Genomic DNA, 19,757 nt, shown 5'->3' on the forward strand with positions numbered 1-19,757 from the left:
CCAAAAATCATCAGGTAACTTTCCAAACAACACGTGCCCCCCACCCCGTCCGCCCCCATATCATTAAGATTATTGGCGATACAGCATTTCTTACAAGAATCCTTAAAAGAACCAATAGTCATGTTTGCTGTGTTGAATGCGGCTCTTCAGTGATGCAGAGCTGGTCTGTTATTGATGTCTGCTCCCCAAATATTGCTAAAGAGTGCTTATTTGCCAACACTGACTGCCTTTCTCCACAATCATTTGATTCCTGGGATCTGAAAGAAGCTTCTACAATTTTTTCCAAGATGCTGACACCCATTCTGTCAGTTCTGATGCTTGTACAAGCACAGACAATGACAAGTACACCACAATGCTACATGACCAACAGCAATTACAAGATGACATCAGTGATAAGGCATGGCCCAATTTCCAGATACTAATGAATGAAAACATATGCCTCTTGATATTGATGAATTACAGCAGCTCTTGGGAGTTGTCCTTAGAATGAAAGCATGACTTTTTTGAAAAGCTTCTAGCATAGAGACTTGTACAGGGTGGAAGCTAACATCGTGTATCTTTCTTTTTTGCCAGTCTGGAGATGTTACCTCTGATACTCAGTCTCCTGACTATGATAAGTGGTTGATGGAAAGGAGAGAAAATTTCAACACACAGAATGAATGTCTGATGGGAAATAGGGAAAAGATGAGAAGCAATATAGAGCACTGGGTTTCTAAACTTACATCCACAGTGACTATATAATTTGTCATCCAAACCAGGATACATTTGAGCATTAAAAATGGTCACTCTCAAATCATTTCATTGGGCGGGACTTCCCTGGTAGTCCAATGACTAAGACTCCACATTTCCAATGCAGGGGGCCCAGGTTGGATCCCTGGTCAGGGAACTAGATCCCACATGCCACAGCTAAGACCTCAACACAGCCAAATAAATAAAAACAAATATTAAAAAATAGTTTGACTGGGTTTATAGTCAAAAACTGAGACTGACCCAGAAGATCCTGGGTATATACATGCATGCTCAGATGTGTCCTACTTTTTGCAACCCCATAGAATGTGCCTGCTAGCTTTCTCAGTCCATAGAATTTCCCAGGCAGAATACTAGAGTGGGTTGTCATTTCTTACTCCAGGGGATCTTCCTGATCCAGGGATCAAACCCGCATCTACTACGTCTCTTGAACTGGCAAGTGGATTTGTTACCACTGAGCCACCTGGGAAGACCCCTTGGGTATATGACCATCATATGAAGACCTCATCATATCCGATTTTCCATCCAGAAAGTCAGGATGAAATCAGATGCAAAATTCACTCTGCTTGTACTTGCAGTGCCTTTGTCCAAAACGAGAAAGGCCATGAGATAACTGAGGGGCATGCAGGTGCCTCTGGCTCCCAACCCAAGAAGGCTGAACAATAAATTCCAAAACTGGTTAAAACCCAAAGCTGCTGTGTTGTGGGAGATGCCCCCCTTCCCAGCTGTTATTTATGGTGCAGAGAAAAAGGAACCACATGGATGATGGATCTGCTTTTATCGGATAAAAATGGGAGGAACAGTGAAAGATCATGGTGAGATATTGTGCAGAACTTCAGGAGGACACTTTAAAAACGTGTATTAGAGAAAATGAATTTTTCACTGGCTAAAATGTATCCATTTACAGTCAGGACATCCATATATTTATGAGTGTTTTTAGCTCTAAAAATAGTAGCTCAGGACAGAATAACAAACAGTCTCTTAATAGCCCTAATTTGTCAGACTCAGCAGTTTAAGAAAAATAAATAAAGAGAATTCGGAATGTGAGAAAGAGAAAGTAGAGTAGGAATCTGAAATACGGCAAATGGTGCCACCCAAAAGCTTACTCCATGTCTGTCTTCTTAAGAAAATGAATCTTATGCTCAACATCACTCATTATCAGAGAAATGCAAATCAAAACCACAATGAGGTACCATTACACGCCAGTCAGGATGGCTGCTATCCAAAAGTCCACAAGCAATAAATGCTGGAGAGGGTGTGGAGAAAAGGGAACCCTCTTACACTGTTGGTGGGAATGCAAACTAGTACAGCCACTATGGAGAACAGTGTGGAGATTTCTTAAAAAACTGGAAATAGAACTGCCATATGACCCAGCAATACCACTTCTGGGCAGACACACTGAGGAAACCAGATCTGAAAGAGACACGTGCACCCCAGTGTTCATCACAGCACTGTTTATAATAGCCAGGACATGGAAGCAACCTAGATGCCCATCAGCAGATGAATGGATAAGGAAGCTGTGGTACATATACACCATGGAATATTACTCAGCTGTTAAAAAGAATTCATTTGAATCAGTTCTAATGAGATGGATGAAACTGGAGCCCATTATACAGAGTGAAGTAAGCCAGAAAGATAAAGAACATTACAGCATACTAACACATATATATGGAATTTAGAAAGATGGTAACGATAACACTATATGCAAAACAGAAAAAGAGACACAGATGTACAGAACAGACTTTTGAACTTTGTGGGAGAAGGCAAGGGTGGGATGTTTCGAGACAACAGCATGTATATTATCTATAGTGAAACAGATCACCAGCCCAGGTTGGATGCATGAGACAAGTGCTCGGGCCTGGTGCGCTGGGAAGACCCAGAGGAATCGGGTGGAGAGGGAGGTGGGAGGGGGGATTGGGATGGGGAATACATGTAACTCAATGGCTGATTCATGTCAATGTATGATAAAACCCCAAAAAAATAAAAAATAAAAAAAAATTTAAAAAAAGAAAATGAATCTTAGAGATGAGCTCAGAGAAAGTCAAGAGTGGCTTTAAAAGCAGCCAAGTTGGGTGCTGATAAGGGTGATGCAAGGTGTGGATTGAGGAAGGTGGCTTGGTCATGTTACTCCACCTCTCTTTCATGAATAAAGACCTCTGCCTTCATGTCTTTGAACGTATTGCTTTGAGGGCTCCAATTATGAATCTCCTAATTGTTTTCTTCATTCTCTTGTCTCTTTCCTCATCGGGTCTTTTCTGTGGACTGCAACCAATTTGCTTATTTTTTATTTATTTATGTATGGCTGCTCTGGGTCTCGGTTGCTGCCCACAGACTGTCTCTAGTCGTGGCAAGCGGGGTCTGCTCTTTGTTGAGGTGCACGGGTTTCTCATTGTGCTGGCTTCTCTTGCTGTGGAGGCTCTAGGGCGTGGGGGCTTTGGGGGTTGTGGCATGCGGGTTCAGTAGCTGTGGCCCACAGGCTGAGTTGTCCCAGGTACTGCAGGATCTTCTTGGACCAGGGATCAAACCCGTGTCCCTCTGCACTGTCTGATGGATTGCCATCCACTACACCAGTAGGGAAGTCCTACTGCAGTCCCCAGTAGGGACTGCAACCAATTTATATCTGCAACATAACTTTGATGATCACCTCCCTTTGGGATGCCAGGGAGACACACAGTGGAAAGTACACAGAAGCTGGAGACCAACAGACCTGGGTTCTGATCTCGTTTCTGACATTTTTGTGCTGTGTTACCTGGGGCAACTTACTGGAACTCTCTGAGTCTTGGTTTACCTCTCCATGAAATAAGATTAACACAAAACCATCAATCCCTTACGTAAGTTTCCTTCATTACTAGAAATGTCTTTCTTTTATCCTGAGCCAGGATCTTACCCCCTATAAGTTCTCTCATCAATTAAAAACATGCCTCACAGTGTTCACCTCATTATGATTTCAACCTAAGGGAAACATTATTTGCAACATAAATATTAGCCCCCTTAATGTATAAAGATTCCTAAAATATTAATAAGAAAAGCATACCTGAAGCAAAATAATGATAATTGTAATAAGAATCATAGGAAAGGACACAAACTGGAAGTTAGCAAAAGAAGAAATAAAAATGACCAACCAAAAGTGAATATTTAAAAAGAGAAAATCATCCAAACTGGTAATCAAAGAAACAAAAATTAAAACTATGCCTGTGAACTTCTAAAAGTTCAAAAAGAATAATAGTAAGTGCAGAAAATTATTGCTCATAGTGCTGTAAAATTGGTAAAACTTTTCTAGATGGCAATTTTGAACATCCACCCAAAGTCTTAAATATCTGGAAACTCTCTGACTCTAAAAGTTCATTCAAGAAATTTATCTCAAGGACAGTGGTTTGTGTTTTTTTTTAAGCTTCCAAAAATGTATGTATAATGATGTTTATCATGTTACTTAAATTATAGAAAATACAAAAACATTCTAAACACCCAACAACAAAAGAAGGATAATGTAAAGTAAGATAAAATGAAATTCACTGCAGACATTTAAAAGTATGCTTTTGAGAAAATTTAATAATAGGCAAATGGGCATAAAACAATTACTAGATGCAAATACACAGTAGTTATATCAGGATGGTGGGGTTATGAATGGCTGTTCTCTTTGCATACTTCAGAATTGTGAAGTTTTCGTTTTAAATGGAAGAAGGAGGAAAGAATAGAAGTGGGAAGTTGTAAAGCACAGAAATCGGCCAGAGACAGCTCTGTTTCCACCATGTTCTCTGCTGGATGGTAATGCAAATAACAGAACTAGTCAGGAAAGAGGCGGCGGCCTTGGGTGATGCACTTGCTACTGACGTACCACACGAGATTTTGCTCTTCTGCTGACCTCACTGCACTGCGGTTTTCTTCCTTGTCAGGCGAGGGCAGAAGCCCCCAGCCCAGTTTACTCATTGGGTTGCTGCGATGAAATAAAAGGGGTGCCGTGTGAGAAAGCACTCATGAAACAGCAGAGAGCTCTACAAGTCCTGGTAAGTGTAATTACCGCCTTCGTTAGTGTGATCATTCTCTCTTGCTCCATTATCCTTTGCTGGAGAGCTGCTTGTCAGGCTGTGAAGTGCACTCACTATTTCCACATTCGCAGAGTGAAGTGCATGGGGCTGCCCAGACCTGTTTCAACAGATCTGCATCAACAAGCAGGCACCAGAGAGAGACCTCAGTAGCTGCGGATGGGAGCACACGTGGACGTAAGAGAATGGGCATTGAGCGACCAGGGATGAAGTTAGACTTGGTAGTTGTAAACTGTGTGGACTCAGACAGCTCATTCCATCTGCCTGAGTGCCATTCATTCATCTGTGAGATGGCGGTGGTAACACCAGTCCTAATTCCATCACATGATCGTTTGGGAGGATGCATCCACAGCATGTTTGTGATTCTCGATGACCACCAACCCATGTGGATGGACCCCACATGGAGAGTGCTGTGTAGACTTGGCCACTGCGTATGAAAGACAAGTCCTATAGGATGTGGTTCCTCTGGGAGTGAGTTGAGAAGCAGCATGTGAATGACAGGCTGCGTGAGTAGGTTTTGCAGACTCATTGGATTTTAAACAATAGCAAGTATTATTACAATAATACAAGTATTTATAAGACTTCTCAAAGGCCTCAATATGATGCTCTTGTAATGTGAATCTCCAAGAAAGGGATCAATTTCCCAAAGACCTTGGACCACAGAGCCCTCTTTTTATGGAGCATCTGCCTCATGTTCCTTGGCACAAATGTGGTCAATGTTGACCTGAAACAAAACTAACTGTAAGGACTCCAACTGGTTGTAAACTCACTTCTCTGATCCTCACTCTCCTGATCCCTATGATCCTGAACCAAAGACTAGCATGTAGCTTCCTTAAAAGGAGTATCACTCTTACACATTTAGGCGTGTTAATGCTAACGTGTCTCACCCACTCACCCATCACTTCCCTATTAATTATTTGCTTTCTTAAAATTAATCCATCTATCTACCCATCTATCATTCTGTCCATCCATATGCTTATTCCTATTTAACAGACTGAAAGACCAAGGATGAAGGAAATGAAATAATTTGCTTCAGGACAAGTAGAGCTTAGATTCAAGCCTAGACGTATCTGATTCCAGGGTCTGCTGTCTTTTCTTTGTATCACAGTTTTCCACCTCCCCACCACCACCACCCGGCCCAAGACCCCAGAGAGTCAGGAAGGCAAATATTAATATAGAAGTAGGAGAGAAGCGGGAAGACACACCCAGACTGAACCCAGGAGCAGCTGCAGGCCTTGGAGTAGTAGGGATCTAGTGAGGGGAGGGGAGACTGAGGCCCCCTCCATCCTGTGGGTGTGGGCTGGACCTGAGAAACGGGCTCATAATGGTATACTGGGGCTCTCACTGGGCTCAGTTCTCAATGAGCTGTGATGATAATACCTGTTTGTCAGGAGGCTCTGAGAACTTGGAGAGCTCGTGCGTATGGAGGCCCTGGTGGAGTTCTTGTCTGAGAACTCATAAATGGTACAATGCCCCCTTTCATCCTGAGTCTGTATGGCCTGGTCACATACCAGTTTCCACTGGTGGGGTCACCATTTACTGGATGCCCACCATAGTCAAGGGCATTTTATGGACAAAAACCAGGTTCCTTCCCTAAAAGAGACCACAGTCTATTTGACCTCATTCAAGTCTCTGCTTTCCTTGGCAGGGAGGACTTGAGGGATCAAGAAACTTCTTTACAAACTCTGTAAAATCAGCTGAAACATCCAAGGCTTGCCTGTATCTGATGAAGAGATGGTCAGAGAGCAAGTTCATGAACTCTGAGAATACCAAGTTTGAAGAAATTATACCACTACTATTATTAATAATAGTAATAACAGCAGAAGCAGCAACCTTGACCGAAGTCATATTATATGATATTTCTTAATGTTATCTTTCCACATATCTGATATTTGTTAACTGATACAAGTAAGTAGCCTTTCTGATCCCCTAAAGACTCTTTATTTTCCTTTTCTCCTTTTGTTCATTAAAAGCAAAAGAAGAAGAAAGTGTTTCTTGTTAAAGATGGTCCTGTGCTGCAGAGGGCACTGATATAAGGCATGTGTTTTAGTCGAGGACACAGGGAGCAGAAAAGCTTGACTAATTATGTCCCTAATTACTTGAAGCATGTTCCATTTGACAATATAATTATGCCAGAGTGAGATGTCTCAATTATTGAGGGAAAGGAAAGAAACCCCCTCCCCACCACCTTTCCCCTTGCAGTTATTTGAAAGTCGCTCAGTGGTGTCCAACTCTTTGTGACCCCATGGCCTATAGAGTCCATGGAATTCTCCAGGCCAGAATACTGGAGTGGGTAGCCTTTCCCTTCTCCAGGGGATCTTCCCAACCCAGGGATTGAACCCAGTTATTTATTTAGGCTGGATTAAAAACAACAACAACAACAAAACTTTTTCTCAACTCAGAGTTTATTTACCAAAGCATGAAGCCCCACCCCCTCCCTTAAGCCATGACAGTCCATGTTAGTTTTCCCTCCAACAGCAGGCATTTCCAAAATAAACAAGGTCTGCTCAAAGGAAATAGACCTTTCAGGGATCATCCATCCACTCTGTTGTCCTCAGTTAAGGTTCAGTTCTTAGCAGGGTATGATCTCCCACAGTATCTTTAAGAATGTTCCAGAAAGATAAAAAATGTGAAGGCATACAATAGTTCTTTCTTGGAGTCAGGTTCTAAATACACCAGACTTGAAGTGGACGTCAATTCTGAGATGCCTCTGGTTGAAAAGTTTTGGAAGTTTCAAGTCAGACACCCAGCCAAAGAGATCAGCCAAACAGAGGGAGGAGCAGATGTTAATGAAACCCTTGCGTCCAGGGACTAACAGCGTGTGGTGAAGCAGACCTGATTCCTCCCTCATCCTCTTGGAACCACAGTTTCCTACATGGTGAACTGGCTGGCTTGGGTGGGTTTGTGTGGTCCACAGACTGGCTGTGTCAGCATCACCCAGGGGCTTGTTAGAAATGCAGGTTCTCAGGCCTCTCTCCAGACTTCCTGCACTGCAGAAACATCTCCCAGGTACTCCATGTCCACGCTGAGCTTTCAAGGCCTCTAGAATAGCCTACATACTTCTTTTCACCCTTTCTCAAAAGACAATCTCAAATGAACACATTCCCCCAGGCCCTACCTTTCATGTATCTCTAAAAAGACTGACAGACCAAGTCACTGGCAGGTGCGGAAAACACTTTTAATATCTGATTGATTGGCACCACCTACCCAGGGTGCTGTTCCGATAAAGGATAATTAGGCAGCATCAAAACCCAGTGGGGAAAGAACTCTGTGATCAATTAGTGATGTCTGCCGTAGGCACAGGCTGGGGATGACAGATATGCTCAATTAGATCTTAAAGGGTTTACTTCTTTTTTTTTATTTAGACTTTTAAAAAAATTAACATTTATTTTAATTGGAGGCTAATTACTTTACAATATTGTGAAGGTTTTTGCCATGCATCAACATCAATCAGCCATGGGTGTAGGTGGTCCCCTACACACCCTACACCCATGGGTTCAGGTGTGTCTCCCCATCCTCCCACCCTCCCACCTCCCTCCCCACCCCAGTTACTTCTTAAAAGAGGGCTTCAAGGCATGGGCGAAGACCCTGGGAATTAAACTATCTGGATTCCTGGACTCCATGCTTGGTTTCTGACCTCAGATGAAGGTGTTGAACTCAGATCACAGAAGGACCTTTTTACCCTGAGGTGCTTTAATCCCATGATCTCTGATCACATGCAAATACAGTCATCACATCTGCCCATGCTCTCATGAAGGCAGATTTTGTTCGTATGTCACAGCAACCCCAGTTTCCCTTAAGCCAGAGCCCTTGCCTTAAATAATAGCCTGCCGGTGCTTGCGGGGGTGGGAAGGAGGAGGGGGAGATTCAGGGAGGTGGAGAGGGGAAGCCGCCAAGCACGCTAGCCTAAAGCAGAGCCCCGCCTCCATCTCTGCTAGACATCTGTTTTCAATGAAGCTACGGAAATTCCTGACCCCACTCCTGCATTCTCTCCTTGCTGCCCTGCTCCCCGCCTCCATGTTGGCCTCTCCCTTCCGTGGGCTCTGAGCTCGGACAAAACACTCAGGGACCAGGAAGTAGAACAAGACCTGGTGCCCTGACTCCCCTGGTGGTGGCGAGCTGCCAGCTTTGATTCCCATAGGCTGCCTAAAGGTGCCTAGGAGGAAAATCCACCTCCATGAGGTGTCTAGTGGCGCTAGTGGTAAAGAATCTGCCTGCCAGTGCAGGAGATGTAAGAGACACAGGTTTGAGCCCTGAGTCAGGAAGATCCCCTAGAGGAGCAAATGGTAACCCACTCCAGTAATCTTGCCTGGAGAATTCCACAGACAGAGGAGCCTGGCAGGCTACAGTCCATGGGGTTGCAAAGAGTCAGACAGAACTAAAGCAACCTAGCACACACACAAGGTGTCTAAAGTCTGCTGGAGTGGGTCTAGACCTCTCGACGTGGCTGTGTATTAGGAGAGCTCTAAACTGAACCCTCAGTGATGTGGCTTTTCTTTGTATATCCAGAAACTATCTGTTAGTACCCAAGGATGCAAAACAGAAGCTGAAAGTACACTCAGCAAGTCCTAAGTGAAAGGCGGTGCTTCTCAACCAGAGGAGAGTTTACCCAACAGGGGGCATTTAACAGGGTCAAGAGACATCGGGGGTGGTCACAAATGGAGGGGACAGAGTTACTGGCTAGGGATGCTGCTAAACATCCGATCATGCACAGGAAGCCCCACACAACAGAGAATTCTCCAGATCGAGATGTCAATACGTTGACCCATTTCCTAGGTTTCTAAATGCGAAGACTGCAGGCCACACAGGAATTCAGGCCTGCTCCAGCGATCTGGTTAAGCCAGGTACTCTGACCCCCCTATTTCCCCAGCTGCACAGTCAGGAAAGATGGAGGAAGAAAATTGGTCCTGAGGATGGCCCTCCACCCAGGCTTGTAGCAAGAAGCTGAAAAGAAGGAACGGAACATGGGGATGAGGAGTTTTAAGATACGGTCACCGTGCTCAACAGCATAACATGACTCAGTGGCTCTCCTGGATCACTCAGGTTAACAACACCTTCCTCCTTACTGGTAATTACAAAGGGGAGTAGAAATAGAGGAAATGTATGGAGGGAGGGAACTGAGGAGATTACATCCTACCTGTACATACTATGAACCACAAAGAAACCCACACAGAAGGTAATTTGTTCTTTTAATTCCTTACAGGGGAACTAACCTTTTTGTTTTTTCTTCCTTCTTTAGAATGTGGCTCCTAGGACACTGTTTTGAGATATGTCCAAGTATATCACTGGCTGGTCTCAGGGAATAAGTACCATCATCATTAGGTGTGTCTAATTCACAACCTCCATCATGAATCAGACAAGCGGAGGGCTGGCCCGCACCCATCATCCTGATTTGAAGTCTGAAGTTGTGGGTCAGAGCAACTGCTTTCCCATCTTGTTTCCAAGTGATTCTAATCACCCACCTGTTGAGACATCAGTTCCTTCAGAAGTAGGTGAAGCAGTTGGAATCACTGACATGAGCCTCTGTTCCCTGATCTCCATCTGGTTAAGACTGTCCATCATTAGTGTCCAACCCAACCAACTCCCCCATGTCATCCAAGGAGATCCTTTTACTACAACCACCCCCACTCTTACATACACAGACGTGTCTGTAATGTCCATTTCCAAATAGTCCAAAGTATTGGGGGGGGGGGGTTCATTCTGGAGTGACTTTATGAAGGCTGTAGCCTCAAAATCTCTGATGGCTCTGCCAGCTGGTCCTCACCATTGTTATTCTGCCAGAATATCCAGAAGTCAGTCCCATTTTAAAAAAATCAACATATTTCCTGATCTTAAAAGCAATCCACATACATTGTAGAATACAAAAGAAAGTAAATGTCACTGGAAATAACCCCAGCACAAAATGACCACTTCTAAGTAGGAGTGTATATTCTTACAGATTTTTTCCAGTAAATATGTTTACCTGCATCTATATCTATCCTTATAAAGCATACACAGACACACATAAATACCTGAATTCAGTCTCCTTGCCTAAAAAAGTTTATCACCTTCTGTTTTATCAAACTGTATGTCATGTTTCTTTCCCTGCCATTAAGTACGTTTCAATACCATCACTGCATAGCATTCCACCATCTCTATCTACCCTAATTCAGTGATCTGATACTCTATCATTTTAATCTATACCCCAATGTAATTAACACTGTAATGAACATGCTTACATTTACTTTGATTGTATTTACAGTTTCCTAGGGTAAATTCCTTACAGAGAAACTACTGGTCCACATACCATTTTTTTATGACTTTTGAGGTATACCTTCAAATTGACAGATCAAACTTTTGTAAATAATAGGAGTTTCTTTCAAACATGCAGGTGTATAAATCTCCATATTGGAAAAATTAGCGGTGTGACTATTCTGGTCAATGTTTGGGAAGTTAAGATATAATTCTGGTCCTAAAAACCTTACAGCTCACTCCTCATTGGTTCTATACCTGCAATTCAGTAATTGACCATGAGCGGCCACTCTTTGACTTTGAAGGATGAAGGCAAGACTTACAGGATCACAGAGGTATCCAGTACTGTACAGCCACCAATAATACAGTGAATACCATTCACAACTCTGTTTCTCCCATCAGAAACAGAGATCCCCAAGGAAAGGGACCACATATCTTTAACCTCAGAAAACCTAAAGATAAGCAAAGTGTCTGCCACAGAGTACCCATTTATTTAATGGGTTATAGGTTGCCTTCAAAATCCTCAATAAAATAAACAAAAGCCACAATAAACTTTATATATTAAGGGTACCACTGAGGCCCCAGTTAATTTTACTTAACAAAATAAGGCGATGACATCTCCAGTGTGAACCTCAGTGCCGGTTCAGGAATAAGTGATTTTTTCCATTCTTACAGAGAGAGGAATATGTTTAAATTGAAGCTATTTCTTAGAAGAGGATGCTAATTTTAAATACGGAAAAAAATAAGAAAATAAAAAAGAAGGTGGTTTCTGGTATTTCAGGGTAACCAGCCAAAGGATGACATTTCTTTCCTGGTTTTCAGTGCGTATTCCTGGGAATAGATTAGGCTACAAAAGGAAATAAGAGTGTGCATCATCCCAGGTCCTAGAAAACAGACGGTGAGAGGCAAGTTGGTTCATTTCAAAAACAGAGTCTGACTTTGAACTGCTCGGTGGTAGATGAACCAAGCTTCCCTGCAATGTCTGGCTAAGGCTTCTGCCTACACTGGCAGTGCCAAGGACATTTAAATGTGTGATATTTGATTTGCTGGGTGCAAAGCTCAGATGGGGCCTAGGAAATCCATCTGTACTCTCATAGCTTTTCAAAGGGAAACAAGGTTATTAACATTTCTGTATGCTTAATATCATGGATCAGGCACTACTAGTGTAAGAACTCATCCAGTCAACAGGATGGATCCCATGATAAGCTCTCAGAATAGTAGAGAGGATGGTGAATTTTAGGATCATACTTGTTAAGTTGGAGAAAGTAAGCCCCACAAAAGGAAACTGACTCATCCAAGATCACATAGCTAGTTAGAACCCTAGCTTAAGCCAATAAATGAACAAAAATTCCTGTTCTATTAACTTGCAGACCAATTGTTTTGGTATTTTTGACTCCTTAAAGTCTGGTGATAAATTGAAGCATCCGTGCCTGACTAAGCATCTTTCTCTACAGGCTCAGTGACATGACAAGTGGCCTGAAAAGACACTGATGTTCGAGAGCTGGTGGACAGTATTCCACATGGTGGAATGTCATAGCAGCAAAGGATACACGGAGTTAGAACTCTAGATAGGATTCTGACTAAAGATATCTCCAGACCTCCTCTCCTCCAGCCCTGGGGCACCCTCTGTCTGTCTGTCTGCTCAGTCGTGTCTGACTCTTTGTGACCCCATGGACTATAGCCCACCAGGCTCCTCTGTCCATGGAATTCCCCAGACAAGAATACTGGTGTGGGTTGCCATTTCCTCCTCCAAAGGATCTTCCCAACACAGGGATTGAACACATGTCTCTTGCATCTCCCCCACTGGCAGGTGGATTCTCTACCTCTGAGCCACCTGGGAAGCCCATACCCTTACTTAGACCTTCACATATTTTACATGTATGGCTACAACAGACAGCTGTCTCAGTTGAATAGAAAAACAGAAACCACCCTAAGTACTTAAATGAAAGGCAGTGAATACAGGAATTTGGTTACACCAGTGTTGAAAGAGTTGAGAACTCAAATAGGTGAGGTAAAGCAGTGCATCTAAGAAGCTGCTGCCTTCTTAGATTTCAGGAGCAGAGGGGTGAGGGGACATTACTGGAATCCAGGGCCCAGGATCATGTGGGGAAAGCTGAAACCATGGCAGACCTGTTTAGCAAAGACATAGAGTGAGGGAGGAAGTAAGAGGGAGAAATAAAGAAAAGAAGAAAGAATATCCTGGCTTCTTTCTAAAGCTGGAAAGCAGAGACAAGTAGAAAGGTAAGGGATGAAGTCGAAGTCTAAGTGCCAACAGCCCCAAACCTACATTTTGATCCAACTCCTACATTATTTCATTGCCTTCCATCTCTCCCTTGTAGAATTTGTCCTGAATGATCTAACACACAAATATGATACTGTCACCCTCTTGTTTTAATTCCTTCTTTGGCTTCCACTGCATTTGGAGAAATGACCCTTACCTCCAGCATAACATATAAGGTTCCTCTCCATCTGGATGATTGGGAGGCAGACCAAAGCTAATGAAGTTGTTTTTACTCTAAAAGGCTAGTCTGTCAGGCTTCAGGAAGGAGGTGGCCTGTTGTGAGCTGCATCAGCCTGGCAAGTGAGGACAACGGGTGTGAACAGAGGCACTTCCAGGTGGAGAAGGATGATCCTGGGTGGAGAGGCAGAGTGCACAAGGTGGGAGCTCTGGGAAGACGAGTGCTGGGCTTCAAACCGCTGTCCCCTGGTTCTAAAGCCCATCCATGAGAAAAGGGATGAGCTCAGTCTTTGTAAGAGAAAATCCTCTCTTCCCCCCGGGTAAATCTCCCATGTGAATGGATCAAGAATGTGGGAGACATCCCAGGCATGTGACAGATAATAGTTCTAAGATAAAGATGAAAGTACAACTTAGGCCCAAGAACTAGGCTTCAAATGCCATCCCAAGGAGCATAGACTTCACTCAGCGGGGCAGCTGGTGTGAGCCCAGCTGTGGGCTGGAAAGCCCACCCTCACCCCACTGTGTGGCACAGCCTGGAGGGTAAGAGCCTGGAAGGGGGTCCTCCTGTGGTGTTGGATGCTGCCCGCTGACTAGTGGATGGAGGGGGGGCCCTTTGCAGCCTTGACTCCATCCCACACCCCCTACACCACGAGCTGTATCTTGTGTTCCTCTCAGGCAGAGAAGTCAATAAACTCATTGTCTCACAGAAAGAGTGTGTCTTCAGGAAGGCCCTGGGGAATTTGTCTACAGAGTTTAATTTCTGTTGAAGGATCACTGTTGTCTTTAGTCGCTCAATCATGTCCAGCTGTTTGCAACCCCATGGATTGCAGTCCACCAGGTTCCTCTGTCCATGGGGATTCTCTAAGCAAGAATACTGGAGTGGGTTGCCAAGCCCTCCTTCAGGGGATATTCCCAACCCAGGGATCAAACCCAGGTCTCCCACATTGCAGGAGGATTCTTTACCATCTGAGCCACCAGGGAAGCCCTAGATCCTGGCAGGGGCGATCTTGGGGGGACCTAAAGGAGCTGACATCTGTTTGCTGAGAACTTGCCTTCACCACGACTTCTAGGTGCTTGGTCTCATCCAATGTTGGCCACAGCCTTGTGACAGGAGAGATGTGAGAGCAAGTGTAGAACCTGGAAGGGATCACGGAGATCCTCTGATCTCTAACACAACAGAGAATTCTCAAGTGACTGGGTGCTGGGTATCCATCCAGGTGCTGGAGACCAAGCAATGGATGTGACATCATCTGTTTCTCCAAAGACCTTTCAGTCTTGTGTTGGACTGAAACACATTGATAGGTCTTTAGAGCCCTTTTCAGGAGCATTAACCTCCTTTCATGTTTCCACCTGATCACCCCTGGGAAATAAGAACGTTCACCTCTCAAGAAATTTACCAAATATCCTGAATTATGTGACATATATTTCTTTTCCATTTGCATTAGCTTTTAAAAACCTGGATGCATCTTAAAATTTATACAGGAATTTAATGAAGTTGATGTTTTCCTTAAAATAGATATATGTACATATAGATGCATGCATACAGTGTTACTGAATCAATGGTGTGGATCAATAAGAGTCTTAAATCTGAGTAAGCATGGAAAATGTTTATAATCAACATATTATTACCTCCCATTTGGGAGGCTCAATGTGGAGTGTTTGGGGCGGGAGGGGGGCAGGTAATGGGGGATGAAATTTACATCCCTTCTCTCTGGTGATGCATTGATGCATGACCATCTCGTAAACATGATCTTAACTGCTGCCCCATGTGAGTCAATTAATGTCACCAGCGAAAAATAAGCAAAAAATGGAAATCTGCTCCCTAACGTTACTTCATATGGAAATGCACCTCGTGGAGGAGGAAGGTGCGGATTAGTGCACACTCCAGTCTCTGACCAATGGCTCAGCCAAGATGGGAAATTTGGAGGCATATGAGGAAGTGTGTCAACTGCAATTTCGTCAAGGGTACAAAACACCCCATCTTTCCGTTTGTTAAGCCACAATTATGCCTGAAAACATTTCAACTTCTTCGTCTGTTGAACCCAAACTCAATTCCTTGTGACTTACAAATTCCCCAAACTTTCCAGAGTCTGAAGACTGATAGTTATATGTAGGTTTAAAAAGGATGCAGAATGCATTTCTGATCCCCTCTGGAGTGGATCTAAATTCAGAGCAGCAGAAGAGAACATAGGTGAGATATCTTCAGTGCATTTGCAAGAGGTAACACACAGGGATGGATGTGTGTTTGGAAATGAGATGGCTTCAGAAACACACTGGGTCCCATCACAAAGTGGAGTCACCCCGGGCCAGGGGAGCAGGAGACACCTGAGCTGAGCAGGATCCTGACAGGCCCCCTTCTGGCCTCTTCTAAATGGGATAAGAGATAATGTAATTAAAAAATAAATCTCCTCAGTTCTGGGGATCTCCAGGGAACATTTGTTTTGATGTGATTTCAGACCTGATTTTCAAGAATAAGGAGGTGCCAACTATTTGTACAAGCTCCTCAAACAGCATGATCTCTGGCCCTTAGGAGATTTATCTTTTATTTATACAGAGTGTTTTTAAAAGCCTGTTACTGTAACAAAGAAGTAACTGAGAGGATTCATGTAAAAGGCAACATGAACATGTTTTTAGAGGCTGCATTTATAGAAAATATGTGCATAATATTACAAAACAGCTAAGTCAAAGGATTGGCAGAAGATTTCGGTCATGCACGTAAACACACGTTTATAATTTGGCACTGGGAGGCACAGGGGAGGTGAATCTGAACATGAGACATTGTCACTGAGGAATGAACGGCTTAGAGAAGGAAACTGATCTACAAAAATACAAATTTCAGCTTTAAGTGACACAAGGTAGGATGAAGAAGCCCCAAACAAAGAAAAAGGAAAAAAAAAAAAACACAACTACTTCCCTGATAGAATCAAGTAAGGCTTTCCTGAGGAGGTGGCTAGAGTTTGATCTAAAAAAAAGTACATCCTGGGACTTCCCTGATGATTTGGTGGCTAAGACTATGTACTCTCAAAGCAGGGGACCCAGGCTCGATCCATGGTCATGGAACTAGATTCCACATTCTGCAACTAAGACCTGGCACAGCCAAGTAAATACATAAATAATTTTAAAAAACAAATAAAAATTAAAAAGTACACCCAGGCTTCCTTGCTGACTCAGTGGTAAAGAATTCTCTTGCCAACACAGGAGAACTGGGTTCGATCCCTGGTCCAGGAAGATCCCTTGTGCTGAGGAGAAACTAACGCCATGTGCTACTGAGCTTGTGTTCTAGAGCCTGGGAACCACACGACTGAACCCGTGTGCCACAACTACTGAAGCCCTCATGCCCTCAAGCGTGTGCTCTGCAACAAGAGAAGCCACTACAATGAGAAGCCTGCGCACTGCACCTAGAGAGTACCCCCGCTCGCCGCACCTAGACAAAAGCCTGCACACCAACAAAGACCAAAGTGCAGCCAAAAATAAAATAAATTAACAAAATAATTTTTGTTAAAGTATATCCTCTTAACCTAGCATCTGTGCTAATGTATTAGTTGCCTATAGCTACATTACAAATGACTACAAAATCTTGTCACACAAATAAAAATAAACATGTATTATCCCACATAGCTTCTGTGTGGCAGGGATTCGGATACTGTTTTGCTGATTAATTCTGTTTCAGGAACTCAGATGACGCTATATTTAAGATTGGGTCAGAGCTACAGTTCTGTGAAGGCTGACTAAAATGGAGGATTTGCTTCCAAAATGGCTCCCTCGCCTGGCTGGCTAGTTGGTGCCGGCGGGAGCCTCCGTTCCCTGTGGTGTGGACCTCTCCACTAGGCTGCTTGAGTGTTCTCACAACATGGCGGCTGGCTTCCTCAGAGCTAGTGATCCCAGGAAGTCTTTAAGGACTGAGCCTCCTCAAAAGGCATTCACTATAGCCTGTCTATACTATCCCACTGACTACAGAAACCAGCTCCATTCAGTGTGGAAGTGAATTACATGAGGCATGACAACGAAGGGCATCACTGACTCAATGAACATGAGTTTGAGCAAACTCTGGGAGATAAGGGAAGGATAGGGAATCCTGGCATGGTGCAGCCCATGGGGTTGCAAAGAGTCGGACACAACTGAGTAACTAAACAACAACAACGGCGATAAAGAGGTAAGAAGCATCAGGAACCACCTTGGAGGCTAGCTTTAAGAACTAATGATGCCACCTGAGGCTGGCGACAGTGTGTTATTATATCTGCTCTGTAGTGATTGGGGTTAGAGTAATGGGGGAAATTTCCTCAATGCATAGCAACATCAGACTTTTGAATCACATAAATCTTGGTTCAAATCTCGATCCAATCATTTATTGACCATCTGGTTTCTCTGCTGGTGAGGAGATGATAAAAGCTGAAAAACCCACATCAGAGACAGGATGGAAGCCATATGTTGAAATGAGCCAGCCACACCCAGTCAGCCTGGATCACCTTCCTGCAGACTATTATGGGAGGAAAAAGCAAACTTCTACTGTATTTAAGCCATTGTGTTTCAGGGTCTCTTTGTTATAAGAGCTTCATCTGCATCCCTCATAGATTTAGTTGGTACAAAAAGTTTAGCCTCCGCATCTAATGTTCCTCATCTGTAAAGTAGGGATAGAAAAACAAATCTCACATTTTTCTTGTGAAGAAAAATGAAACAAGGCATGAAAGTATTTGTCCAGTGTCTGGCCCAGAATTCACACACTCATCTTTGTCACTCTGGTCCTGTTTGAATTTATGATCAGTGTCAACATACTGGAGGCAACAGAGGTATTCAGTGGATTCAGCAAATGTGCGTATCCATCCACCAACAGTGTCACTCCCAGGGAATTTAGAACAATTTGCTTTGGGAACTTGTGGGATTTAAATAAACAAGGCAGTGGTTTCACAGAAAGATCTTTCAGCGACTAGTTTAGGGCCAAGATCTGCCATAAACATCTTGTCCTTGTGTGTCCTCAGTTCCCTACTATGGAAAATGAAAGGGAGAAAAGAAGAAAGAGAAGGAAGGGATGAAAGAGGGAAAAGAAGGAAGAGGGGAAAGGAGGAAAGAGAGAAAGGGACAAGATCAGTGTTTCTCAAATCCTCAAAGCAACCACAGCACATAGTTCTGCTGTTTCCTGAGTTACATCTTTGGCTCTAAATAGCATTTTGCTGAGGAAAGTGTTTTGCTCTATAAACAAGTTCACAAACCACAAGATGGACAAGATGATCGACAAGGCACCGTCTGGTTCTGTGAATCTTTCCTAAGACAGCTGCAGACACTTCCTGTCCAGTGATAAATCCTGCTTCAAATCAAAGAAGCCCCCCTACTTCTTCCACTCATAGGGGTGTGCCATTTGTCCCCAAGGAATGCCACAAAAGACAGCTGATATTTGACACAGGTCCACAGAGTACTTCCTTAGCCAGACGGGATCTCGGCAACTCAGCCAGTCTGATTCATGCCATCTAGTGAACAAACCAGGCAGTGGAGAATCCTTTAAAGATGGGCCAAGAATTCCCCTTCCAGATGCAATGGCTATCTAAGAACAGAATTAAAATGAGAAAATGAATGATCATGCTGAAAATCTCAGCTCTAACCAGTGCCCTGGGCCTGAAATGATCGAAACTGTCCTTTTATCTTTCTCCTCTCTCAAAATGACTACTTTTAATTTCCCTACTGAAGTTTCTCTGGCCAACTCATCCAATTCTCCATCAGAATTACCCACAGAATTAATCTGCACACACTGGCATAAAGGAATGGGCTCACAGGACAGGCCACATCCAAGTAACAATTTTAAAAAAATAAAAAAAAAACATAGAACAAAAGATGTCCCCCAACCACCACAAGATGAGATGAAACAGTGGGGTGACTGGTGGGAAGTCCAGAAAGGACTGTCTATGTTGGCTGAATCCTTGCCTTTCCTCCTAGGGGTTAGTGTCTCACACCCACAGCTGCAAACAACTCTTAGTTCTCCTTGCAGAAGCTATTCCTGACAAGACCCAAGTCTGATGCCAACAGTTCCATGTCCCGTGGACCCTCCTCTGCAGGTAGAAGCTGATTTACCTTGGCAACTCTGGATGGATCAGCAAGTCCCAGAGTGCATGACGACAAAAAGAAAGGCAGGCATGAAAAACAGAGTCCAGCCCGATGAGGCCATGTAAGTAATGACAATAAATGTATGTTCACACATCTGTTAGGTGATTTAAATATATATACTTAAAATATTGGGCAGTCTGCTGAAGGAGGAAGTGAGGAAGACAGGGCCCAGTGGAGGAGATTTC

The sequence above is a fragment of the Muntiacus reevesi genome, chromosome 2, assembly GCF_963930625.1.
Source record: "Muntiacus reevesi chromosome 2, mMunRee1.1, whole genome shotgun sequence".
Classification (NCBI taxonomy): Eukaryota; Metazoa; Chordata; class Mammalia; order Artiodactyla; family Cervidae; genus Muntiacus; species Muntiacus reevesi.